Source organism: Grammomys surdaster, unplaced genomic scaffold (genome assembly GCF_004785775.1).
Source record: "Grammomys surdaster isolate TR1022 unplaced genomic scaffold, NIH_TR_1.0 1087, whole genome shotgun sequence".
Taxonomy (NCBI): domain Eukaryota; kingdom Metazoa; phylum Chordata; class Mammalia; order Rodentia; family Muridae; genus Grammomys; species Grammomys surdaster.
In genome coordinates, this window is record NW_021605506.1 from 4,393,968 (window position 1) to 4,417,911 (window position 23,944).

The window sequence follows — 23,944 nt, forward strand, 5'->3', positions numbered from 1 at the left end:
TGTACAACTCTATTCTTTCACATGTTTAAACTATAAAGAAAATTTTGTCAAAGGGGAAAATATATTTTTATTTTCTCTTACTTTCTCTTGAATGAATACAATTCTAGCTTCCAAGTATACATGGGCAGACAGAAGTGTGTTTTTGGGGATCAGGCATGGCTATGGTAACCTAAATCTGAAGTGATATTGTTAAAAACTCTAGGATGTCACAAAGAGAATGAAAGAGACTATAAGTTTGTTTTATCATCCACAGATTCTACAAAAATTAGATAGAATGTTGAGAATACAGGACTGAAGGAGAGTATGAGTAAAGTGCTTACTGTAAAAAACATCACAGTCTAATCTCAAAAGCCCAGAAGTCATGTAAAAGCGAAGCATGTTAGTGTGTCTCTGTGAGCCCAGTACTCTGAGGCATTGCGGCTTACTGATCAGCTAGTACAACCCTTCACATAATTGCCTTCTGAAATTCCTCAAATCATAGCCATATTGTGATCCTATAAACACATATGAATCCCTAGTCTATTAATTGTCCTTTTTTATTCTAATTTTACTCTGTGCCATTGATATAAGTATCCAATTGATAAGATACTGCCCTTTGTACCAGCAATATTAACATCTTTTCTCCATTATGAAGACAGGAACATGCACACATACACATGAACTATACACAGAACAGCTTAGTCTTAAGATTATTTTGTGAATATCAACGTCTATTCTTTTGATATCAAAAAGTTTGCCAATAAACTGGTTAAACACAAAACCCATCATAAATGAAATAAAATTACTGGAAAATTATCTGACAATAATTTAGAACTATAACTGAATTATTAAGTAAGTTATACATTAATACTTGTAAATAAGTTCAAGACAGGTCTCCACACATCCAGACATGAATTTTCAAATGAGCTGTAATACATGTTGGTTTAACAATGAATTACATTGTTAAAATGTGTTAAAAAGAAATACTTTTATTACAGAAACAAGACTTCAAAAATTATCTTCTGTAAGCACTAATTACTTTTTGTTAACCCCAGTCCATGCTCCACTCTTGATGTTCAAGAGACATATTTTATGAACAAATGGTTCTTTCTCTCTCAAGAAATTGGCAGTCGATACCTGGTTCTGAAAGATATCTGTATTCCCCCTGAACACCAACACTCCAGTGTCATTCCCTTCCTCACATCCTGCCCTTCTGTGTTTATAACTCCTGTGTGAATGAATTACAATTTGAGAAAAAATAATTTAAAAAAAGAAAAACAAAAACAAACAAACAAAAAAAGAAATTGGTAGTCAACTGAAGATGACACAACTGTGTAACTCTCATGCTGACTTCTGTGAAAAGCCCCCTATAGAGAGCTCCTAAGACTATAGCTACAAACTTTACTAGGCAGAAATAACCTATCACTATAGTATCTCAACTATCATCTATCTATCTATCTATCTATCTATCTATCTATCTATCTATCTATCTATCTATCTATGTATCTATCTATCTTGAAATAAACACTGGCTGAACTCTAATTAGACTTTCTCCTGCTCACATGAACTCTAGTCATGTTTTCTCAGTGACTCTATTTCTCACTCCTCATATTAAAGACAAAGAGAATCTCTTCATAATTTAAGTGTATCAGTGTATTTTCTTATTAAAAGACTATTAAATATGTGTAAGAAATTCAGCATTATTCATGAACAGACAATAAGGTGACACCAAAAACTTTTCGTAAAAAAGAACAATGGCTCATCTTGCAACATGTCTGAAGAGTGATTTACCTTCTTAGATTTATTCTTTTTCTCTCTGTGTATACACGTGTGTGTGTGGTAATGGAGGGGTCACAACATGTGGAAGTCAGGGAACAAATTTCTAGAATTGGATATCACCTTTTACATTTATGTGGATTTTGGAAAACTGAATTCTGATGGCAAGGTTTAAATGGTCATACATCTTTATCCAACTGAGCCATTTCACTGGCCCAGAGATAGTATAAATTCTTATACATATATGTTGTTATATACACAAGGTACTTAGAACATATAGAAATACTTGATACTCTCTATGTCTTAGTGTTCATATCCTTTGAAAAGACACCATGATCATGCCAACTCTTATAAACAAAAGCATTTAACAGGGTCTGGCTTACAGTTATAGAGGTTTTATTCATTATCATCATAGTGGTGAAGCATTGTGACATGTAGGCAGACATGGTGTTTGAGAAATAATTGATAAGACTTCTACGATCAAATCTTAAGGCAATAGAAAGAAAGAAAATGAGCTTGGCTTGGGTTTTTGAGATCTCAAGGGCCATCTCTGGTAACACACTTTCTTAAACAGTGCCACATCTCCTAAGCCTTTCAGAGGACTACTCCTTGCTGAGAAATCATTCAAATATATGAGTCTGTGGGTAACTTTCTAATTGAAACTATCACACAATAATTATTGTATCTTAGATACTTTCTGAATTCCATAATAAAGATCGATGTGTATGAATCAATTTTTATTTAGGTCACATTTCATCTAAAACATAAATTGGCATAGCATGCAAGACATGTTTGTAGAACATTTAGAATTGTGCCCTCCCCTAGCCTTGAGCATACTGAATAAGACCTTGTTTACCATAATAGACCTTGCTACAATAGGACCTAGGTGGAGCTATCTGGCCTGGCTGGCCCTGGCTGCAAATACAACTTCCTACAGGAAATTAGAATATACTGCTCACTGAGCTTGTCTTGTGCCATAATCTAGCTGAAACAAAGGATGGGTTCTGTGGGCTTTTTGTATATATACAAAGTGCTGAATATTAAACTTTGAGCCTTGATCAGAGTACTTTGTCTTGGCCTTGTGCTTTTTTTGGCCCCTCTGTCTCTTTTTCATTTCCAGCCCTCCTTTCTGGTGAACTCAGTTTGTCTGTGGGACTGGGCTGCTACATAGAATAATATAATATCCAAAATATAGGGTAAGGTTGAAGATATTTGAATCACATAGATTAAATTCAATCCTCAGGAAGACTGATAAATGCTCAGTGCATTATTTAGTAACTTTTAACTCAGTTTCTCTCTTAAAAACATGCAGATAATGTAATTATAGGTAGAGTTGTAAGCATTCAGTCAAAGTCCTCAGCAGCAAGTCATGAAAGACTTAGGGAGAAGCTTGAATGTATTTGATTATATATATATATATAATGAATATATGACTGAATACTGGTGCCTCTTAGAACACTACCTATGAAAAAACTGCCTCAGCAGATGGTGTCAAGGTTTATACAAGCTACAATGTCAAGTATGAATTCTAGCATAAACAACAAACTGTATGAAAATATATGCTTACTGACTTCAATAAATGGGCCAGTGATTGGCAGGGTATTTATTCTGGTAGAGGCTAGGGATAAGCAACACATGCAATACGTTGGTAATTTTTGTATCTTCCTCTCAATTTTGCTGTAAGTCTAAAACTATTCAAAACATAAATATTTTGAAGAGATTATGGGATAAAAGAATTTTAATTCTTTTTTTTTTATTGGATGATTTATTTACATTTCCTATGTTGTCCCCTTACCCCATCCCCCACCACCCCCTCGGAACCCCCAATCCCCTCGCCCCTCCTCCTTCTTCTCTGTGGATGTAACCTCTATCTACCCCCCCCACTCCCACCTCCCCACCCTCAAAATTCCCACCCCCTGGGGCATCCAGCCTTCATGAGGTCAAGGTTCTCTTCTTCCACCTATGCCCAGCAGGGCCCTCCACTTTTACATATTCAGCTGAAGCCCTGGATCCCCCCCTAAGTGCTCCCAGGCTGGTGGTTTAGACCCTGGGAGCTGTGGTTGGTTGGTATTGTTGCTCTCCTCATGGTGCCTTAAATCCTTTCAGCTCCTTCAGTCTTCACTCTAACTCCTCTATTGAGAACACCATGATCAGTTCAATGGCTAGTTGTGAGCATCTGCCTCTGAATATGTCTGACTCTTGAAGGCCTCTGAGGAGATATCCATATCAGGCTCTTATCAGCATGCACTTCCTGTCTTCCACATCAGCATCTACCTTTGGTGATTGCACATGGGATAGATACTCAGGTGGAGTGGTCTTGAGATGGCCCCTCCTTCAGTTTCTGTCCCTCACTTTGTCTCCATATTTGCTCCCTTGAGTATTTTGTTGCTCCTTCTAAGAAGGACCGAATCACCCTCACTTGGTCTTCCTTCTTTATGGGCTTCATGTGGCCTGTGAGTTGCATCTTGGGCATTTCAAGGTTCTAGGCTAATATCCAATAATCAGTGAGTGAATACCATATGTGTTCTTTTGTGATTGGCTTACCTCACACAGGATGATAATTTCAAGTTCTATCCATTTACCTAGGAACCTCTCGAATTCATTGTTTTTAATAGCTGAGTAATACTCCATTGTGTAAATATACCACCTTTTTTGAATCCATTCCTCAGTTGAAGGACATCTGGGTTCTTTCCAGCTCCTGGCTATTATAAATAAGGCTGCTATGAACATAGTTGAGCATATGTCCTTATTATATGTTCGAGCATCTTCTGGGTATATGCCTAGCAGTGGTATAGCTGGATCCTCGGGTAATGCTATGTCCAATTTTCTGAGGAACCGCCAGACTGATTTCCAAAGTGGTTGCACCGTCTGGCAGTCCCACCAACAATGGAGGAGTGTTCCTATTTCTCCACACCCTCGCCAGCATCTACTATCACCTGAGTTTTTAATCTTAGCCATTCTGACTGGTGTGAGATGGAATCTCAGGGTTGTTTTGATTTGCATTTCCCTGACGACTAAGGATGCTGAACATTTCTTTAGATGCTTCTCGGCCATTCTAGTTTCTTCCGTTGAAAATTCTTTGTTAAGCTCTATACCCCATTTTTTAATAGGGTAATTTGGTTGTCTGGAGTCTAATTTCTTGAGTTCTTTGTATATATTGGATATTAGCCCTCTATCAGATGAAGGATTGGTAAAGATCTTTTCCCAATTTGTTGGTTGTTGTTTTGTCCTATTGACAGTGTCCTTTGCCTTACAGAAACTTTGCAATTTTATGAAGTCCCATTTGTCAATTCTTGATCTTAGAGCATATGCCATTGGAGTTCTGTTCAGGAACTTTTCCCCTCTGCCAAGTATTCGAGGCTTTTCCCCACCTTCTCTTCTATTAGTTTCAGTGTATCTGGTTTTATGTGGAGGTCCTTTATCCACTTAGACTTGAGCTTTGTACAAGGGGATAAGAATGGATCAATTTTCATTCTTCTACATGTTGTCTTCCAGTTGAACCAGCACCATTTGTTGAAAATGCTGTCCTTTTTCCACTGGACAGTTTTAGCTCCTTTGTCAAAGATCAAGTGACCATAGGAGTGTGGGTTCATTTCTGGGTCTTCAATTCTATTCCATTGATCTTCCTGCCTGTCTCTGTACCAATACCAGGTAGGTTTTATCACTATTGCTCTGTAGTACAGCTTGAGGTCAAGGATGGTGATTCCTCCAGAAGTTCTTTTATTGTTGAGAATAGTTTTCGCTATCCTGGGTTTTTTGTTATTCCATATGAATTTGAGAATTTCCTTTTCTAACTCTGTGAAGAATTGAGTTGGGATTTTAATGGGGATTGCATTGAATCTGTAGATTGCTTTTTGCAAGATGGCCATTTTTATTATATTAATCCTGCCAATCCATGAGCATGGGAGATCTTTCCATCTTCTGAGATCTTCTTCAATTTCTTTCTTCAGATACTTGAAGTTCTTGTCATACAGGTCTTTCACTTGCTTGGTTAGATTCACACCAAGGTATTTTATATTATTTGCAACTATTGTGAAGGGTGTCATTTCCCTAATTTCTTTTTCAGTCTGTTTATCTTTCATGTAGAGGAAGGCTACTGATTTGTTTGAGTTGATTTTATAACCAGCCACTTTGCTGAAGTTGTTTATCAGGTTTAGGAGTTCTCTGGTGGAAGTTTGGGGGTCACTTAAGTATACTATCATATCATCTGCAAATAGCGATATTTTGACTTCTTCCTTTCCTATTTGTATCCCTTTGACTTCTTTTTGCTGTCTAATTGCTCTGGCTAAGACTTCCAGTACTATATTGAATAGGTAGGGGGAGAGTGGGCAACCTTGTCTAGTCCCTGATCTTAGTGGGATTGCTTCAAGTTTCTCTCCATTTAGCTTGATGTTGGCTACTGGTTTGCTGTAAATTGCTTTTACTATGTTTAGGTAGGGGCCTTGAATTCCTGATCTTTCCAAGACTTTTATCATGAAGGGATGTTGAATTTTGTCAAATGCTTTCTCAGCATCTAGTGAGATGATCATGTGGTTTTTTTCTTTAAGTTTGTTTATATAGTGGATTACATTGATGGATTTCCAAATATTGAACCATCCCTGCATTCCTGGGATAAAACCTACTTGATCATGACGGATGATTGTTTTGATGTGGTCTTGGATTCAGTTTGCTAGAATTTTATTGAGTATTTTTGCATCGATGTTCATAAGGGAGATTGGTCTGAAGTTCTCTTTCTTTGTCGGGTCCTTGTGGGGTTTGGGTATGAGTGTAATTGTAGCTTCATAGAACGAATTGGGTAGTGTTCCTTCTGTCTCTATTTTGTGGAATAGTTTGAAGAGAATTGGTATTAGGTCTTCCTTGAAGGTCTGATAGAATTCAGCACTAAAACCATCTGGTCCTGGGCTTTTTTTAGTGGGGAGGCTTTTGATGACTGCTGCTATTTCCTGAGGGGTTATGGGACTATTTAGATTGTTTATCTGCTCCTGGTTTAACTTCGGTACCTGGTATCTGTCTAGGAAATTGTCCATTTCATCCAGGTTTTCCAGTTTTGTTGAGTATAGGCCTTTGTAGTAAGATCTGATGATTTTTTGAATTTCTTCAGTTTCTGTTGTTATGTCTCCCTTTTCAGTTCTGATTTTATTAATTTGGATACTGTCTCTGTGCCCTCTGGTTAATCTGGCTAACGGTTTATCTATCTTGTTGATTTTCTCAAAGAACCAACTCCTGGTTTTATTGATATTTTGTATTGTTCTTTCTGTTTCTATTTGGTTGATTTCAGCCCTGAGTTTGATTATTTCCTGCCTTCTACTCCTCCTGGGTATATTTGCTTCTTTGTGTTCTAGAGCTTTTAGTTGTGCAGTCAACTTGTTAGTGTGTGGTCTTTCCAGTTTCTTTTTGTAGACACTTAGAGCTATGAGCTTTCCTCTTAGCACTGCCTTCATGGAGTCCCACAAGTTTTGGTATGATGTGTCCTCATTTTCATTGAATTCTAAAAAGTCTTTTATTTCTTTCTTTATTTCTTCCTTGACCAAGTCATCATTGAGTAGAGAGTTGTTCAGTTTCCATGTGCACATGGGTTTTCCATTGTTTTTGTCATTATTAAAGACCAGTCTTAGTCCGTGGTGATCTGATAAGGTGCAAGGGATTATTTCAATCTTTTTGTATCTGTAGAGGCTTGTTTTGTGACCAATTATATAGTCTATTTTGGAGAAGGTACCATGAGGTGCTGAGAAAAAGGTATATTCTTTTGTTTTAGGATGAAATGTTCTATAGATGTCTGTTAAGTCCATTTGGTTCATAACTTCTGTTAATTTCAAAGTGTCTCTGTTTAGTTTCTGTTACCATGTTCTGTCCATTGCTGACAGTGGGGTGTTGAAATCCCCCACTATTATTGTGTGAGGTGTAATGTGTGTTTTGAGCTTTAGTAAAGTTTCTTTTATGTATGTAGGTGCCCTTGCATTTGGAGCATAGATGTTCAGAATTGAGAGTTCACCTTGGTAGATTTTTCCTTTGATGAGTATGAAGTGTCCTTCCTTATCTTTTTTGATTAATTTTGGATTAAAGTCGATTTTATTTGATATTAGAATGGCTACTCCAGCTTGTTTCTTGGGACCATTGTCTTGGAAAATTGTTTTCCACCCTTTTATTCTGAGGTAGTGTCTGTCTTTGTGACTGTATGCAGCAAAATTCTGGGTCTTGTTTGTGTATCCAGTCTGATAGTCTGCATCTTTTTATTGGGGAATTGAGACCATTGATGTTAAGAGATATTAAGGAAAAATTATTGTTGCTTCCTGCTATTTTTGTTATTAGAGTTAAAGTTATGTTTGTATCTTCTTTTGGGGTTGTTGGAAGATTACTTACTTTCTTTTTCTAGGTTGTAGTTTCCCTCCTTGTGTTGGCATTTTCCATCAATTATCCTTTGAAGTGCTGGGTTTCTGGGAAGATATTGTGCAAATTTGGTTTTGTCATGGAATATCTTGGTTTCACCATCTATAGTGATTGAGAGTTTTGCTGGGTATAGTAATCTGGGCTGGCAATTGTGTTCTCTTAGGTTCTGTATGATGTCAGTCCAGGCTCTTCTGGCTTTTATAGTCTCTGGTGAGAAGTCTGGTGTAATTCTTATAGGTCTGCCTTTATATGTTACTTGACCTTTTTCCCTTACTGCTTTTAGTATTTTTTCTTTGTTTTGTGCATCTGATGTTTTGATTATTATGTGATGGGAGGTATTTCTTTTCTGGTCTAGTCTATTTGGTGTTCTGTAGGCTTCTTGTATGTTTATGGGCATCTTGTTCTTTAGGTTAGGGAAGTTTTCCTCAATAATTTTATTGAAGATATTTACTGGCCCTTTAAGTTGGGAATCTTCATTCTCATCTATACCTATTATCCTTAGGTTTGGTCTTCTCATTGTGTCCTGGATTTCCTTGATGTTTTGTGTTAGGAGTTTTTTGCATTTTGCATTTTCTTTGACAACTGTGTCAATATTTTCCACCGTATCTTCTGCATTTGAGATTCTCTCTTCTATCTCTTGTATTCGGTTGGTGATGCTTGCGTCTGTGACTCCTGATCTCTTTCTTAGGTTTTCTATCTCCATGGTTGTCTCCCTTTGAGCTTTCTTCATTGTTTCTATTTCTAGTTTAAGATCCTGAATGTTTTTCTTTAATTCCTTCTTTGTGTTTTCTTCCATTTCTTTAAGGGATTTCTGTGATTCCTCTTTAAGGGCTTCTATCTGTTTACTTGTACTCTCCTGTATTTCTTTAAGGGAGTTACTTAATTCCTTCTTATAATCCTCTATCATCATCATGAGAAGTGATTTTAATTCTGAATCCTGCTTTTCAGGTGTGATGGGGTGTTCAGGGCTTGCTATATTGGGAGAACTGGGCACAGATGATGCCAAGAAACTTTGGTTTCCATTGCTTATGTTCTTGTGCTTGCCTTTCGCCATCTGGTTAACTCTAGTGGTACCTGCCCTCACTGTGTAAAACTGGAGTCTGTATTTCCAGTTATCTTGCTTATTGCAGAGCTCCTCAGAGTCTAGAGGTCTCTGTGGTCTTATGCTCCTTATCTCCTGGGTGGAAGATCTCCTGGGACTCAGGCCACCTCTTGGATCTGGAAATCCTTCTGCTCTGAGTGCAGTGGGTCCTCGATGACTCAGGATTCAGTTTCAGCTGCTCTGAGTGCAGTGGCTCCTGGATGACTCAGGATTCAGTTTCTCAACAGGACAGGAGCAGACCGACTCTGTGTCTGCTCCAGCCCAGAGGACCAGGCAGGGGCGGAAGGGAAGTGGAATTCCGGAGGGGCGGGGTTTGGGTAGCTGCTGTGCCCTGGATGTCCCTGGCTCCCCGATGTATCTCTGGGCCTTAGGGAGTGAGATGGAGTTCTTACCAGCTGCTCTGAGTGCAGTGGCTCCTGGATGACTCAGGATTCAGTTTCTCCACAGGACAGGAGCAGACCGACTCTGTGTCTGCTCCAGCCCAGAGGTCCAGGCAGGGGCGGGAGGGCAAGAATTTTAATTCTTAAAATCTTCCACACTGAGGACTTGTTGATTTTTCATACATGGCTATTTCAAAAATTTAGAAATCAGTTTCCAGATTCCAATGAATATAAATCAGTACATTTACATATAATAGTTATTCTGTTATACGCATCCTCATATACCTGTACATATGCATACATAAGCATATAGCCATTTAAGACATTGCAATGTATATTTGCTTACATATATTTGCCTTTAAGATACAAACACACATATGTACATTTATATGTATATGTGTGTGTGGTACTGTGAAAGGATAGCTTAGTTTCTGTTAGAGCACTAGCTAGAGATGCCAGGAGACCCAACAGATATCCATACCTACAAGGGACAGCATACATTTCACCACACTCCAAAATTCCAGGGTCCTGACATGCAGCCAAGACATCCATTAGTCTGCACATTTCCCTCATGTAGGGCAATGCCCCTACAACCCCTCCCAAAGAGATGTTTGTATCACCAAGCACAGGTAGAGGGCTTGACTCCAGGCCTCAGCCTCAAGATATCTCCATATTAATGGGATAACTAAAGGTCAGAAGGTGTAGCCAATTAAGCATTCCTTCCCAGACCCTGCTCCCTCCTCCCTCCCTATTTAACTCAGGTCTGCCCTGAGAAATGGGGGTTGGGGGGTGGGAGGGCAGCCACATTCACTTTCCACCATGTCAATAAACCTTTTAAAACCATGGACTTCCTCATATCTTTGGGGTCCCACCATGGGGAACCATGAGAAGGCCTTTGACTACGGAGCAGCTGCTTAATCTCCTGCCAGAAGACTTCTTTTGGAGGAGTTGAAAGTTCTACATCTGAATATACAGGAAGCAGGAAAGAGAGACTGAGTTTGAAGTGGACTCTTTGAAACATCAAAGCCTATTCTCAAGGTCAAAATTCTTCCAACAAGGCCACACCAGCTTCAATAAGAGTACACCTTTTAATCCTATCAAATAGTATCACTCCCTAGAGATCAAGTATTCAATTAGTCTATAGGGTTCATTCTTATTTAAACCACTACACATACAGCATACTTGCAGGCAAAACACTCACATCATAAAATTAACTAGCTAATTAAAGTAAATGAATGTAAAAAATTAAAAAAAGGAATTATAGTTAATAAGAAAGAGACAAGAATTTCTGAGTCTTTGACTTGTGACATTATAGTACTTATATTTTCAAGCTCTTATGAATAAAATAATCACTGTCATGAGAGAACACAGGCTGTCCTACTTTTTGCACAGAGATCTTAATGCATATAATTTAACCAAAATTGAATAAATTAGCTTCTGTTAGGCATGAACTATACGGCAACTTGGTCCCACAACTTAGTCTGAGCTTGCAGGGATCTCTTAGTTAAGACTCTAACCTCTATTGCTTCAATCAGACAGCTTTGAAATGAGAATTGGCCAGACAGTAGGACGTCCTCTGATGTCATAAAACAAGAAGAAATATAAAATACACAAGAAAAAGAGGCAAAGGAATTTACGGCCAAGAAAACATGTAGCATACAGATACAGGGTTGACAACTGTGAAACAGCTTCAAGTTAAAACTTCAACTCCCTTTCAACTCTGAATTTGCACATGGTAAGTAAGTGAAATATTATTTACCAAGGATTGTCTATCATAAAATGTGTGAGTTCTTGTACCCTCCCAGCTTTAGCATAAAACCTACCTAAAAAATTTATAAGGTATGTTTCTCTGGAGTAGGTAATACTCCCTGATGACTACATGCTTGCATTGTAATGAACTATATTTCTAATCCTTACTTCATCTGTCCTAGAATTCTCTGAGGATCTTTATCTGCCCTCTCATTCTCATTCTTTGACTCTCTCTAAGGTCCCCACAGTTTACTGGAACTACTATTGTCTTGGTTGCTTTTCTTGTTACAAAATATTGAAAAAATGCAATTTCAGGAAATAGAATAGCTTGTTTCAGCTCATAGTTTGAGGTTATAGTCAATCCCTCATGGCAGGATGTCATGATGGCAGGAGAGTGAGGCAGCTGGACACATTGTAGCCATAGTTAGGAAACATAAAAAGATGTGGATGCACTTCTCACTTTCTCTACTTCACTCAGCCCAGGACTCAAGCCATGGACTTCAACACCTTTCTTAAAACATAAAACATAATCATAGACACAATTAGAGGTGTGACATTGCATGGTGATCCTAAATCAAATTAAAAATTAAGACTAGTCATCTCAGCCCATAGCTCCTTCTTCATAAGTATTGCCACAATTCCCTGAGAAGCATGTTTTCCATGTTGCTTTATTTCCAGTAAGCACTGAATCAGTATGCTGTCAGATGCTTCAAGACCTGATGTTCTTCTCCCTCTAGCTTATTTCAGGCTATTTTTGAAGTTTCTTCTGAGTTCTTAGATGAATACCTGAGTGTTGTGTTTCTTTTAGGTCTTTCTTCAGAGATTCTATCTCTTAATTAGATTATGTTTTCATCATCTTGAGTTGTTTATATTATGTAATTCTGAAAATATTCTGCAGAGGATCAGTAGTTAATAATGTCTGTTCTTATCTTACCCTTTCCTTCTAAATCACTCAGTACTTTTGAGAGTTAATTCAATTCCAATGCATGCCCTTCCTTTTTTTTGTAATTCATTAATTTATTTTTGTATTTATTTATTGTTTCCATAACTTTGGGTTCGATGTCTATCCCTCTACATAATATCTGATTCAAAGCTAGGGAGAGAGATTCTTAAGAATTGTACTAGGTACAATGACAAATATTTATCTTTTAACTCTTAGCAATGGCTGTGACCTATGTACTTTCATTTCGAATTTTAAATCTTTATGCTAAGAAAAATGTTTGACATATATTAAATCTAACTAAGTTCCTAAGAACCTATTTCATGGACCAACATGAGATCTGTTGTGGAAAATATCCTTAGTGTTACTGAGAAAAATGTGGGCCTGGTAGTGTATGGTGCCTTCGTATATTACTTTCCAATTTACTCTTCTATTCAGGATCTTTCACTGAATGTAGAGCTCGCAAAACAATTTCACTGAGATCCTAGGTTACTTCTGTCTCTACCTCTTCAGTAGTAAGAGTACATGTTCCTGATGCTATGCCTAGTCTTGATCACAGAGATGGTAAGGGTGTGAATTCAGCTCTCCATGATTGCAGAATAGTTATTTGACTGACTGAGCCAAATTCCTAGTCCCTCTTTTGTCATCACATTGTATTTATTGTCTAGTTATTACGCCTGTCTTCTTTATTCTCTCTCATTCTTATACTCTGACTCAGCAGTATTTGACTCTGTGTTATAGCTTATGGAATTTTCATAACATAAGCTATGATATAAATTGACCTACGAAAATGGGCTCACTTGTGAAATAATAACACAATTAATATAGAAATGACTAACATTTCTTTGGCCTGATATCAGGTCTATTACATTATATATACATACATACCTAATGCTGTAAATACACTAAGACCTGGAAGGCTAGGCATCCCTTGGGTAGTTTGAATAGAGAGGATTCCCTTAAAAGGCAAAATATAGCAACAACAAAATTTTTCATTTCTTATCAGTATCTGTATAATTCATGACTTTAATAATGTTTCTAGTCAAGAAACTGCAAAGTTTAGATATGTCTGCTACGTTTTTATTTGCCATATACACTTCTCAACTGAGGAATACCAAATGGCTGAGAACCACCTAAACAAATGAATTCTTAGTCATCAGGGAAATGCAAATAAAAACAGTCCTGAGACTCCACCTCATACCAGTCAGAATAGCTAAGTTCAAAAACTCAGATGACAGTAGATGCTGGTGAGGATGTGGAAAAAGAGGAACACTCCTCCATTGTGGTGGGATTGAAAGCTGATACAATCACTCTGGAAATCAATCTGTCAGTTCCTTAGAAAATTGGACATTGTGTTACCTGAGGATCCAGCTATACCACTTCTGGGCATATACCCAAAAGATTCTCCAACATGTAACAAGGACACATACTCCACTATGTTCATAGCAGCCTTATTTATAATAGCCAGAAACTGTAAAAACACCAGATGTCCTTCAACAGAGGAACAGATACAGAAAATGTGGTACATTTACACAATGGAGTACTACACAGCTATTAAAAACAATGAATTCATGAAATTCTTAGGCAAATGGATGGATCTAGAAAATGTCCTCCTGAATGAGGTAACCCAATTACAAAAAAAAAAAAAAAATACACATGGTATGCACTCGCTGACAGGTGGGTATTAGCCCAAATGCTTAGAATACCCAAGATATAACTCACAGACCACATGAAGCTCAACAAGATTGATGACCAAAGTGTGGGTGCTTCAGTCTCTCCTAGAAAGGAGAACAAAATACAAATAGGGTCAAATACAAAGACAAAGTGTAGAGCAGAGACTGAAGGAAAGGCCACCCAAAGACTGCCTCACCTGGGGATCCACTCCAAGTAGAGTCATCAAACCCAGACACTATTGTATATTCCAAGAACTGCATGCTGACAGGAACCTGATATAGCTGTCTCCTGATAGGTTCTGCCAGAGCCTGACAAATACAGAGGCAGATGCTAGCAGCCAATCTTTAGTATGAACACAGGGTTACCAATGCGGTCCCAAGTGGAGGAGTTAGAGAAAGAACTGAAGAAGCTTAAATGAAATTTACAACCACATAAGAAAAACAATGTGAAATGTAAATAAAAATATCCAGTAAAATAAAATAAAATAAAATAAAATAAATAAAGTATAAAATGTTTAAGCCTCCAATTCATCCTGTTTTGAAATTTGCTTGGCTAATTTCTATGTAATGTTTAGCCTTTTATCTTTTTATATAGTATCACAATAATAATAGTAGCTTCTTCATATTCATCTTATCAAAACTGTGTGGAGCATGGGAAGAATTTGACTCATTATAAGAAATTATAAAAAAAATTCTGTTCATTTCAGGACAGCCCAGGCTATACAGAGAAACCCTGTCTAAAAAAAACAAAAACAAAAACAAAAACAAAATAAAATCAAAATAAAAGAAAATGTAACAAAAAAACAAAAAAAATTATTCATTGTAGCAAATGCAATCCAAGAAACAAAGGATTTTTCCACATCTCCTCCTCTTCCTTCTCTTCCTCCTCCTTCTCCCTCTCTCCTTTCCCTTCCCTCCCCCTCACTCTAGATTTTTCTGTGAATGTACATATATGTGTGTGAGTAGCAGAGATGAACAACAAGAGAGATACATATAGAGATAAAGAGATACAAAGGAGAAAAAAAAAGAGAAAGAGAGATAGAGAATTAAAATGCAAACTTGTGCATGTGAATGCATGTGGGTGCATGCTATTAGCATTCTAACATTCTCCACCTGGGTTTCTTCCCCTCCTCCCTTCTTCCCTCCTTCCCTCCCTCCCCCCTTCCCTCCCTCCCTCTGTCTCTCTGTCTCTGACTCTGTCTCTCTCTCTCTCTCTCTCTCTCTCTTTCTTTCATTCTTTCTCTTTCTTTCTTCTTCCCTCCCTCCCTCCCGCCCTCCCCTCCCTCCCTTCTTTCTCTCTCTCTCTTTCTCTCTTTCTCTTTCTTTCTTTCTTTCTTTCTTTCTTTCTTTCTTTCCTTTCTTTCTTTCTTCCTTTCTTCCTTTCTTCCTTTCTTCCTTTCTTCCTTTTCAAAGGTTGAATATCTCACAGAACTTTCAGAGTTCATAAATTTGCTCTAATGGTTGATCAATGAGATCGGGTGATCTTCCTTTGTCCACTATTCCAGCCTTTGTGTTACAGATATACACAACCATGACCAAATTTTATGTGGGTTTTACAGATGCAAACTCAAGACATCATTATTTTTTGGCAGATATTTTGTCTACAGAACCATTTCTACCATTTTGTGGTTTTTATCTTTTTATCTCTTTTTTGTTTTATTTTTCTGCAAGGACTTGAAATTGAAACTAGATTTATATAGACATAAGTCTACTGTAGTCATACATTTTACAAACTCAGGTCAGTACATGTATTTACTCTTAATTGAAATATAGTAGCTCCCTTGTGTCTGACATGTCTAATTTCTGTCTTTTTTTTTTCCTGCTGCCTTGCTGCCTAGCAGATTGTAGATGTTATTCTATATGACAACCTCTCTATAACATTTTACAGTAGAACAATCATAGAAAAGGGCATTTCACTTTTATAAATATTGATGATACTTTTTGTAGTAAAACCCTTGACACACTATTTCCTAAAAGCAAAATTAAAATAAAATAAACAAAGAAAACAAAGAAAAAATATTCACAATCTTTTACTAGAAGTAAGAACAAGAAAGAAGTACATGTATGAAAATAGCAGAGGTACATTGCCAGTACTCATATATGATGCTCAGAGAAAATTTCCTCATACAATACTAAGAATCTCCACAGGATGATACAGAGATCACAGTTTATGGAATGACCTCATGTTCCATGACTGGGTAAATGGAAATATCTTGTGGACTCACATTAAAACTTACATGCACACACAGCAACATACAACACACGCACACATACACAAACACATACACACAGGAAGAGGGGTGCCAATGCAGACACATACCCAGATGAACAGACAGACATATTATTAAACATAATGAATAAAAACAAAAACATGCTCATATCTGAAGCATGTAGCCATAATTTTTTTTTAAAAAAAATAACTGTCAGTTAACGATCCACAGAAAGTAAGCCCATTATGAGTTTCTGAATAAAATTCCCATCAGCTATTTTGCATGTAGGTTTCACTTACATGCTGACTAGTGGGGACCTTGGCATTTCTTCAGAGTAATGTGATCACATCTGAAGGCAATTATTCTGATTACAGAGGATGTTATCTGTTGTCACAGGTATGTATTAGTTTTGCTTATTGTATTTTTTAATGTCTTCTTAATTCAAATATTTTTAAAGATTAATTTTATTACTTTATACTTATATGTAAGTTTAGTGCACCACAGTTGTACACAAGTAGCCTCTAGATATGAGAGGATGGCATCAGAACTTCATGAACTAGACTTTGGCAAGTAGTTGTGAACTGCCATATGTGTGTGAGAAACTGAACCCCAGTACTCTACCCCCCCCCCATAGTAAGGATGCAATATTAACTACTGGGTCATCCCTATTCTCAAGCTCCTTGTCACAGTTTTCTAAGTAGAAATATTTTACTTTTGTATTCATCTAATGTGCTGGCTCCCATATGCCAGAAAAAGGTGACAGATCTTCTTGGATTTAGAGTAACAATCCATTGTGAGTCAGTAAATTTCCATGTTGAGAATTCAGTTCAGGTCCTTTGCAAGAACAGTTAGGATTATTAACTGCCAAGCCTTTTCAAATCTACTGTCATACTTGTTTTAATTCAACTATACAGATTACATTTTTAAACTTAAAAGTGACTATAATTATTCATAAAAGACTGAACACCCAATCCTGAATTTTTAGTGTTACTTGCATGATTTGTTCTTTGTAGTACTAGAAATGATTTTGTTTTCTGTTCACTGTTAAGGTTTTTTTCCCCCTTCAAATGCCGAAATACATATATAATTAAAAAAATCAGAAATGGATTTCAGCTTCTCCACTAGGAACAGGTTGGATTAAAATTTTACATTCATCCCAATTTACCAATTTCAGCACAGGCACAGCTGCTTGCTAAAGTGAGGTGGATCCCTAGAGAAGGTTTCAGAAGCTTTGCATGTTTAAAAGGTATTTAACAAACACTGTTGCCTTTAGGAGCAGATGCTAAAGACTCACACAGTCCTTGAGGATTGTTTACAACGCTGGCCACATCCTCAGTTCATGATGAGGAACCTAAATAATCTGTGATTCTATTGAAGAAGAGTATGTTGAATACCAAATAATAAAAAGGAGATTTTCACAGGAAATATGAAGGAACTGATTTGCACACTGTCTAAGATTTATATGGGAAATTTATAGAATGTTTATGAAATATGCTTCAGCCACTATGTATTTTTTTTCTGAGACTGCATGCCAGATTATCCTTCTTTTTCTAGAAGTCTCCATGAATAAACATTTGTGATGTCCTCTGATAGGACATCAGATGATTGCCTGTAAATGTGTTTGATGTCAAGCTACACTAAACTATAGCTACTACAGCCACTCTTATAAATACTATGTGGTTTTATATAAATGGCCTCATAGTCACCTGTGTGCATATTTGGCCCAGAGAGACTATCAGTACTAGGTGGTGTAGCTTTGAGTATGTGTGGCCTTGTTGGAGGAAGTGTGTCACTATAGAACTGGACTTTGATGTCTGATGTCTGAGGATCAAGATGTAAAAATCTCAGCTGCCTTTCTGACACCATGTCTGCCTGCATGTAGCCATTTTTCTCACCATGATTACAATGGACTAAACCTCTGAAGCCAGCCGTAGTTAAATGTTTTCCTCTATAAGACTTTCCCTGGAGACTTCCGGTTTGTGACCGAGCCTAGAGCAGGTCGCAGGCAGCAGCTCCGTACCCAACCGCAGAAAACCAAGAAAAACAGGGACTCCCAGGAGCTTGAACTCACGCAGCATCCCAGGTAAAATTGAATCACCCGTGATGCCTGCTATTAGAAGTTCTAACCCAGATGGACCAGAAGCCAGGAGCCTCGCCCTTACCCTCACCCCCTACCTTTTCCCACCTGCACAAGGTCCCCTGAAGCTGGGCAACTGCAAGATCCTGCTTGGCAACTGCAGATAGACTCAAAGCAGTGTACCATATCATCTGAAGAATAGCAGGGAGACCATAACTCAAGCAGTGTACCATATCTTCTGAAGAATAGCAGGTTGCAGTCCTCCTCGCCCCCACGAATAACCAGGACCCACCGGTTGGGTCAAGTGGCACCCAGACGTGGAGCTCGAGGCACGGACCCATCCGGACAGACCCTCATTGAGAGGATGTGCGCACGAAATCAAGATTGAGCAAGACAGAGATCATCGCCCGTGACCTGTCGTCCACGGAACCAGGTTGATGCTGCCATCAAGAAGGCAGTTGAAGTTCATTACCATCAGCTGAAAATTGCAGAGGATCCAGAAGTGACTCCGCAGGAGACTGACACAGCTGTCAGCTCCCCTGCCTCCCCCTACGGTCGACCCCTAGACTTCCACGCCCTCCAGAAGGGTTCCTGGTATGCCTGGCTTTGCCCTCATTTCTCTCGCTAGAGAGCTTGGCCTCTTGATCACCACAACAAAAATTGGCTTTTTCCTAAACCAAGGCCACCCTTGATATGGCCGCTAACATTGGGGAGCCTTCCTCTATGACAATATTACACCCCAAACTGACAAATGGTTGGTAACTTGAACATTTACAAGAGTCTAGGATGGCTGTGAGTTAGCCCAATGACGGGATTATTGTAGGTCCACTTCCCAGGGGCCCACCCAATGCAGCCGAAAAGGAGTGCGTGGTGCTGGGAGTGGGTGCAGCCTACATGGCCTAAGACAGGGCTCTCACCCTCCTTTCACCCACATCAGAGTCCCTTGACGTTGCCCATCGTCGACAGCCTAAAGCCTTCGACCATCGATGTGACTCGTCTCACATCAGTATTTTGGGGTTGTGAACTTGTCTAAGACCCCCCATAATTAGACATCCAAATTCAAAACTCACATAGTTGGGATTGAACATAAGACGCCTTCTCTAACTAAACAGAGAAGGGGGAGATGCCAGAAGCCAGGACCCTCGCCCTTACCCTTACCCCCTACCTTTCCCCACCTGCACAATGTCCTCTGAAGCTTGGCAACTGCAAGATACTGCTTAGCAACTGCAGATAGACTCAAAGCAGAGTACCATGTCTTCTTAAGAATAGCAGGGAGACCATAACTCAAGCAGTGTACCATATCTTCTGAAGAACTGCAGGTAGATCATAATTCAAGGCAGTGTACCATATAGACCATGACATGTTTCAAGGCACAGGCCAAGAAGATTTTGTACTTTTCCACCACCTGGACCCTCTTACCCCCTCCCCTTGTAAAACATGCTATAAAAAAGCATTTCATGTTCAAAAAAAGAAATAAAAAAAAAAAAGACTTTCCCTGGGCATGGTGTCTCCTCACATCAATAAAAACCTAACTAAGACAAATAACTCAGTATCTCAAATTTTTCAACTTTCTCCTAAGACCATCAACTGACTTTTATGACTACAGAATTCACATAGCACCACTGTACTCTGACATCTTAAAATCTTCTAAAATAATACAGTTAGGACCTTTTTATAAAAAAAATAGTATAAGGTACAATACAAAGTGATGGGTTTCCTTGTGAATTTTCATATACAAATATCACCCATAGTTCATCCTCATTGTACATTTACTCATCCCTTTATCTTCTGCCTTCTAATAATTCTATATTTAATACTTTCATTTTTATTATTTTGTTCTGTGAACACCTTATTGTGATGGCAAATATTGGGATCTAGAATCACCTAGGGTATACAATTCAGGGCATGCCTGAGAGGGAGTTTCCAGGTTAAGTCAGCTAAACTGCGAAGATTCATTTTAATGTGGGCAGTGCCACCCATGGCTGAGGAAATGGACTGAGTAAAAAGAGAAAGTGAGCTGTCTGTCCATCAGCAGCCATCTTTCCCTTCTTCCTTCCTGTGGATGCCATATGCCAAGGGACTTCACATCTCTGCTCCTGAGACTTTCCTGCAATGGAGGGCTGTATGCTCAAATTGTGAGCCAAAATAAACTCTTCATCTCTGTATTGAATTTATTTTTATTTTTTATAGTACAGCATAACTATTTCTTCTTTAAACTTCACTCATGATTTTCTTTGATCTCAAACATACATTCAGCCATATTAGAGCACATAGCTGAATGATCTAACTGTTTTTTATTCACTACCACCCACTCTGTTGTGTTTTCATTTTTTGAGTTCAGTTTAGATTCAGTACCTTGAAACTATCAGTGCTTCTTTTAGTAGATTGTCATCTCCCTTAATGATACTTTTTTAAATTTACATGTTTTGATTCACATTTAAGCCAAATCAAGCCCATTAAAGGGGACTCATTTAGCATAAAATATGATATTTTTAAACATTTTTTACCTGACTGAAAAGTTTGTTATTCTGTTTGGCTTCTGCTTCCATGTTATAAGCAGGTCACCTGATTCTTTCACCTCACAGCGAGGAGGTGTGTTTCTGTCTTTACCTGTACTTGGAATTCTTTACCAGATCCCAAATTCTCACCCACTCTGGGAAGTTGTAGGGTTAAAGGCTTTGGCTCAAAAATGAGTGCATGTCTTACCAAGAGTAACCCCTTTGGTCAGATCTATTAAGTTGGATTTGCCTCACTTTGGTAGATGTTTGGCCTGAGACAGCAGCTTTGGTAGTTTACCAAGGCTTTTGCAAAAGAGTCAGCCTTCCATCTTGCTTCATTGTACCATAGAAATTCTGCACTACATGCACCAATTAGTGGCCTGAAAAACTACAGAACAAGAATAACCAGAGCAGGTTCCTCCCTCATGATGCTACTGTGCTCTGCCTTTGGGAAAAGCTCTAAGTTTTGTATTCTCTTTTAAAATTTAGTATGGGCTTCTTTACTATATCTCTGTATATTCCTGCTTTTTAGCTAAGAACACATCCTAGCCACTCATTTGTGTTGTTCTGGGAAGCTTTGGCTTTGGTCTGTTCTCTCTCTCTCTCTCTCTCTCTCTCTCTCTCTCTCTCTCATTCTTCTTTCCTTCCTTCCTTTTTAAGAGACCTGATATCTTGTCTGACTAGTCTGACTTTTTCTTTTTCTTTTATTTTATCCAAGCCTTTTTAGCTGTTAGTGGTCACTAAGAAAAAGATCACTGAGGTAAAATCATGCAGGAAGTGTTTTCTGAGAGCACAAAGAACCTATTTTCCAGAATTCTCCAAGACTGTACCTCATGATGCAGCTGAACATGGCAATGTGTAAGAATTACCCAGGTAGTATTTGTTTTGAAGGCATGACATGGTCATGAAGAACAGCTGAAGTTTGGCCCAATGAGAAGGTAGAGAAAGCTATTGGTGAAGGTGGTGCCTCAGTTGCAGTTGATAGTCCAGGTCTGAAAAGAGGTCCTAAAAAGAAGTTGTGGTTTACCACCCTAATGGGAGGCTATGAGAGGCTATTGGTAAAACTTAGTTAAGGTGTAATATTCCAGCAAGTTGGAGGTGCCAGTACTGTGGAATGACCAGGAAGAGCAGCAGCAGCCAGCAGTGGAGTGGTGTCAAACATAGCCTAGAGTGCTACAAATGTCTGAGCTGGAGAAGTGACCCAAGCCCTTTTGGAGGAGACCAGAAGATCATGTGTGGATACCAGACATTAGAACAAGAAGCTGTATATTTGAAGTTGCTTAGGATAATCCATTATGTAGAGATATCAGAGCTGTGGGATACATAGCTAGGAAAGTTGCTAACTGAGAGTGAAAACACCCCAAGAGAACAAAGTTAATGATGTTGAATTCCAGATATGCCAACAGCAGTCATCGTGGATGACAGCAGTTGGAGATCTGAAGAGCATTTTGGCACTGGACATGGAAATACAGAGTTTGAAGTTTCCCAGCTGGTTTTCAGCCTTTCTATGGTCCAGTATTTCCTTGCTATGACATTTTGGACAGGTAATGTATACCCAGTGCTATGAGATGTTAGAGGGATGTGATCTACATTTTGGTATTTGTTTTAAAGGGTATTTCAATTAAGTGATTGGATAAATGTCAGAAGAGACTTTGAAATTTTGCCCTTTGACAATGTTGAGACCGTTATGTCTAGGTATAGTCCCATAAACTCAGGTGTTTGAACAACCCTTTGGGAGCCAAAGAGTGGAATGTGGTGGTTTGAATATATTTGGTCCAAGGTGGCACTATTAGGAGGTATGTCCCTGTTGAAAGAAGTGAGTCACTGAGGGGTGGGGCTTTGAGTCCCTCCTCCTACATGCCTGGAAGTCAGTTTTCTCTTGTTTGCTTCAGAACAAGATGTAGAATTCTCACCTCTTCCACTGAAGCACAATGCCTGCCAGGACTCTGCCATGCTCCACCATGATGATAATGGACTGAACCCCAAAATTTATAAGCCTTCCCCAATTAAAGTTGCCATTTATAAGAGCTGCCTTGATTATATAGTCTCTTCATAGCAATGGAAATCCTAACTAATACAGACACTTTTTGGGTAAACAGGGGCCGAAATTCAGCCTAAGTTACTGAGGGAGTCTGTTAAAGTAGGTTTCTTTTTATCAAGGTGCTTCTTAATCCACCTGCCAAGGTCAAATACCTTACCAGAGATAGCAGTCTGGTCCTTAATAAACTGTTCTTTTTTTTCCTCACAGAATGGTACAGTTTGGTAGTCACACTGAGTCCCTGAGAATAGTCTTATTCTAAAGCTGATAGTGACAGTGTCTTTTTCCTAAGCAGATTGACCTCACAATCTTATACAATTAGCCACCATTGAAAAGGCATTTTCAGAAATGAAGAAAGTGAGAACAGATGAGTCATTTCCAGTCATAAAGGGATAGGACTGTGGTCAGTGTAGTAGTGATGAGTAACAAAGTATTAACAGGTTGGGGATTGGAAGATTACACCAAGTTTAGTTTTTCAAAGATGGGAGATTTGTGGAATATTGATCCTTGATAGGCTTTTTTTCAATGAAAAAAATGATTATAGCTTCACCTTTTTGAATTCTGGTGAAATCAAATTTTTATTCTAGTAGCCAACAAGAATCAATTGCTCAAGGGACTTCTCAAGGAAAGCATATGAGAAGACAATATCTGTCAAGAAATATGATGTAGTGTCAGGTAGGGGTACCTGGCAGAACCATGCCAAAGTGTCTTCCAGAGAAATCACAGCCTGGAACAGACCTGGTAGAAGGAAGTTTCATTTGGTAGAAGGGAATGTAATGACCTGGAAAAAGGGTAGAACAAACAGTGTCATGAGGGCAAAGAAAGTGGGGCAGAGAAGGACTGATTGAAGAGGAGAAAGATATAAAGAGATGATGTCAAGGAACACATGGAGACAGTGCTGTATTACAAAAATAGAGCCAGGATATGTTTTGAAGATCCAGATATAGTGAGGTGAGAGGGGTGCCAAAGCAGACCAATGCTGAGACATTCCTTCCTCCTAAGGTATCAGCCATATTTCAGGTATGCTGTAAAATAGAGTTTATTCAGGGCATGAGAAGTGGAGTTGAGAATGGCATAGATACAGAGAAAGAGAGAGAGAGAGAGAGAGAGAGAGAGAGAGAGAGAGAGAGAGAGA

At 38.5% G+C, this 23,944-nt stretch overlaps 2 long non-coding RNA genes across 2 annotated transcripts in view; both read left to right on the top strand.

The window, feature by feature from the left end:
• The window catches only part of LOC114634757, a 76,278-nt gene extending 65,016 nt beyond the window's left edge, over nucleotides 1–11,262 (top strand). The window contains exon 3 of the long non-coding RNA XR_003713375.1: nucleotides 11,160–11,262. This is a non-coding gene — a long non-coding RNA (uncharacterized LOC114634757). The remainder of the gene's footprint in view (nucleotides 1–11,159) is intronic.
• LOC114634759 lies at nucleotides 11,263–18,237 on the top strand. Its single transcript, XR_003713376.1, has 3 exons — nucleotides 11,263–11,359; nucleotides 16,485–16,592; nucleotides 17,470–18,237. It is a non-coding gene; the product is annotated as an uncharacterized LOC114634759 (long non-coding RNA).
• The last annotated feature ends 5,707 nt before the right edge of the window (nucleotides 18,238–23,944 follow it).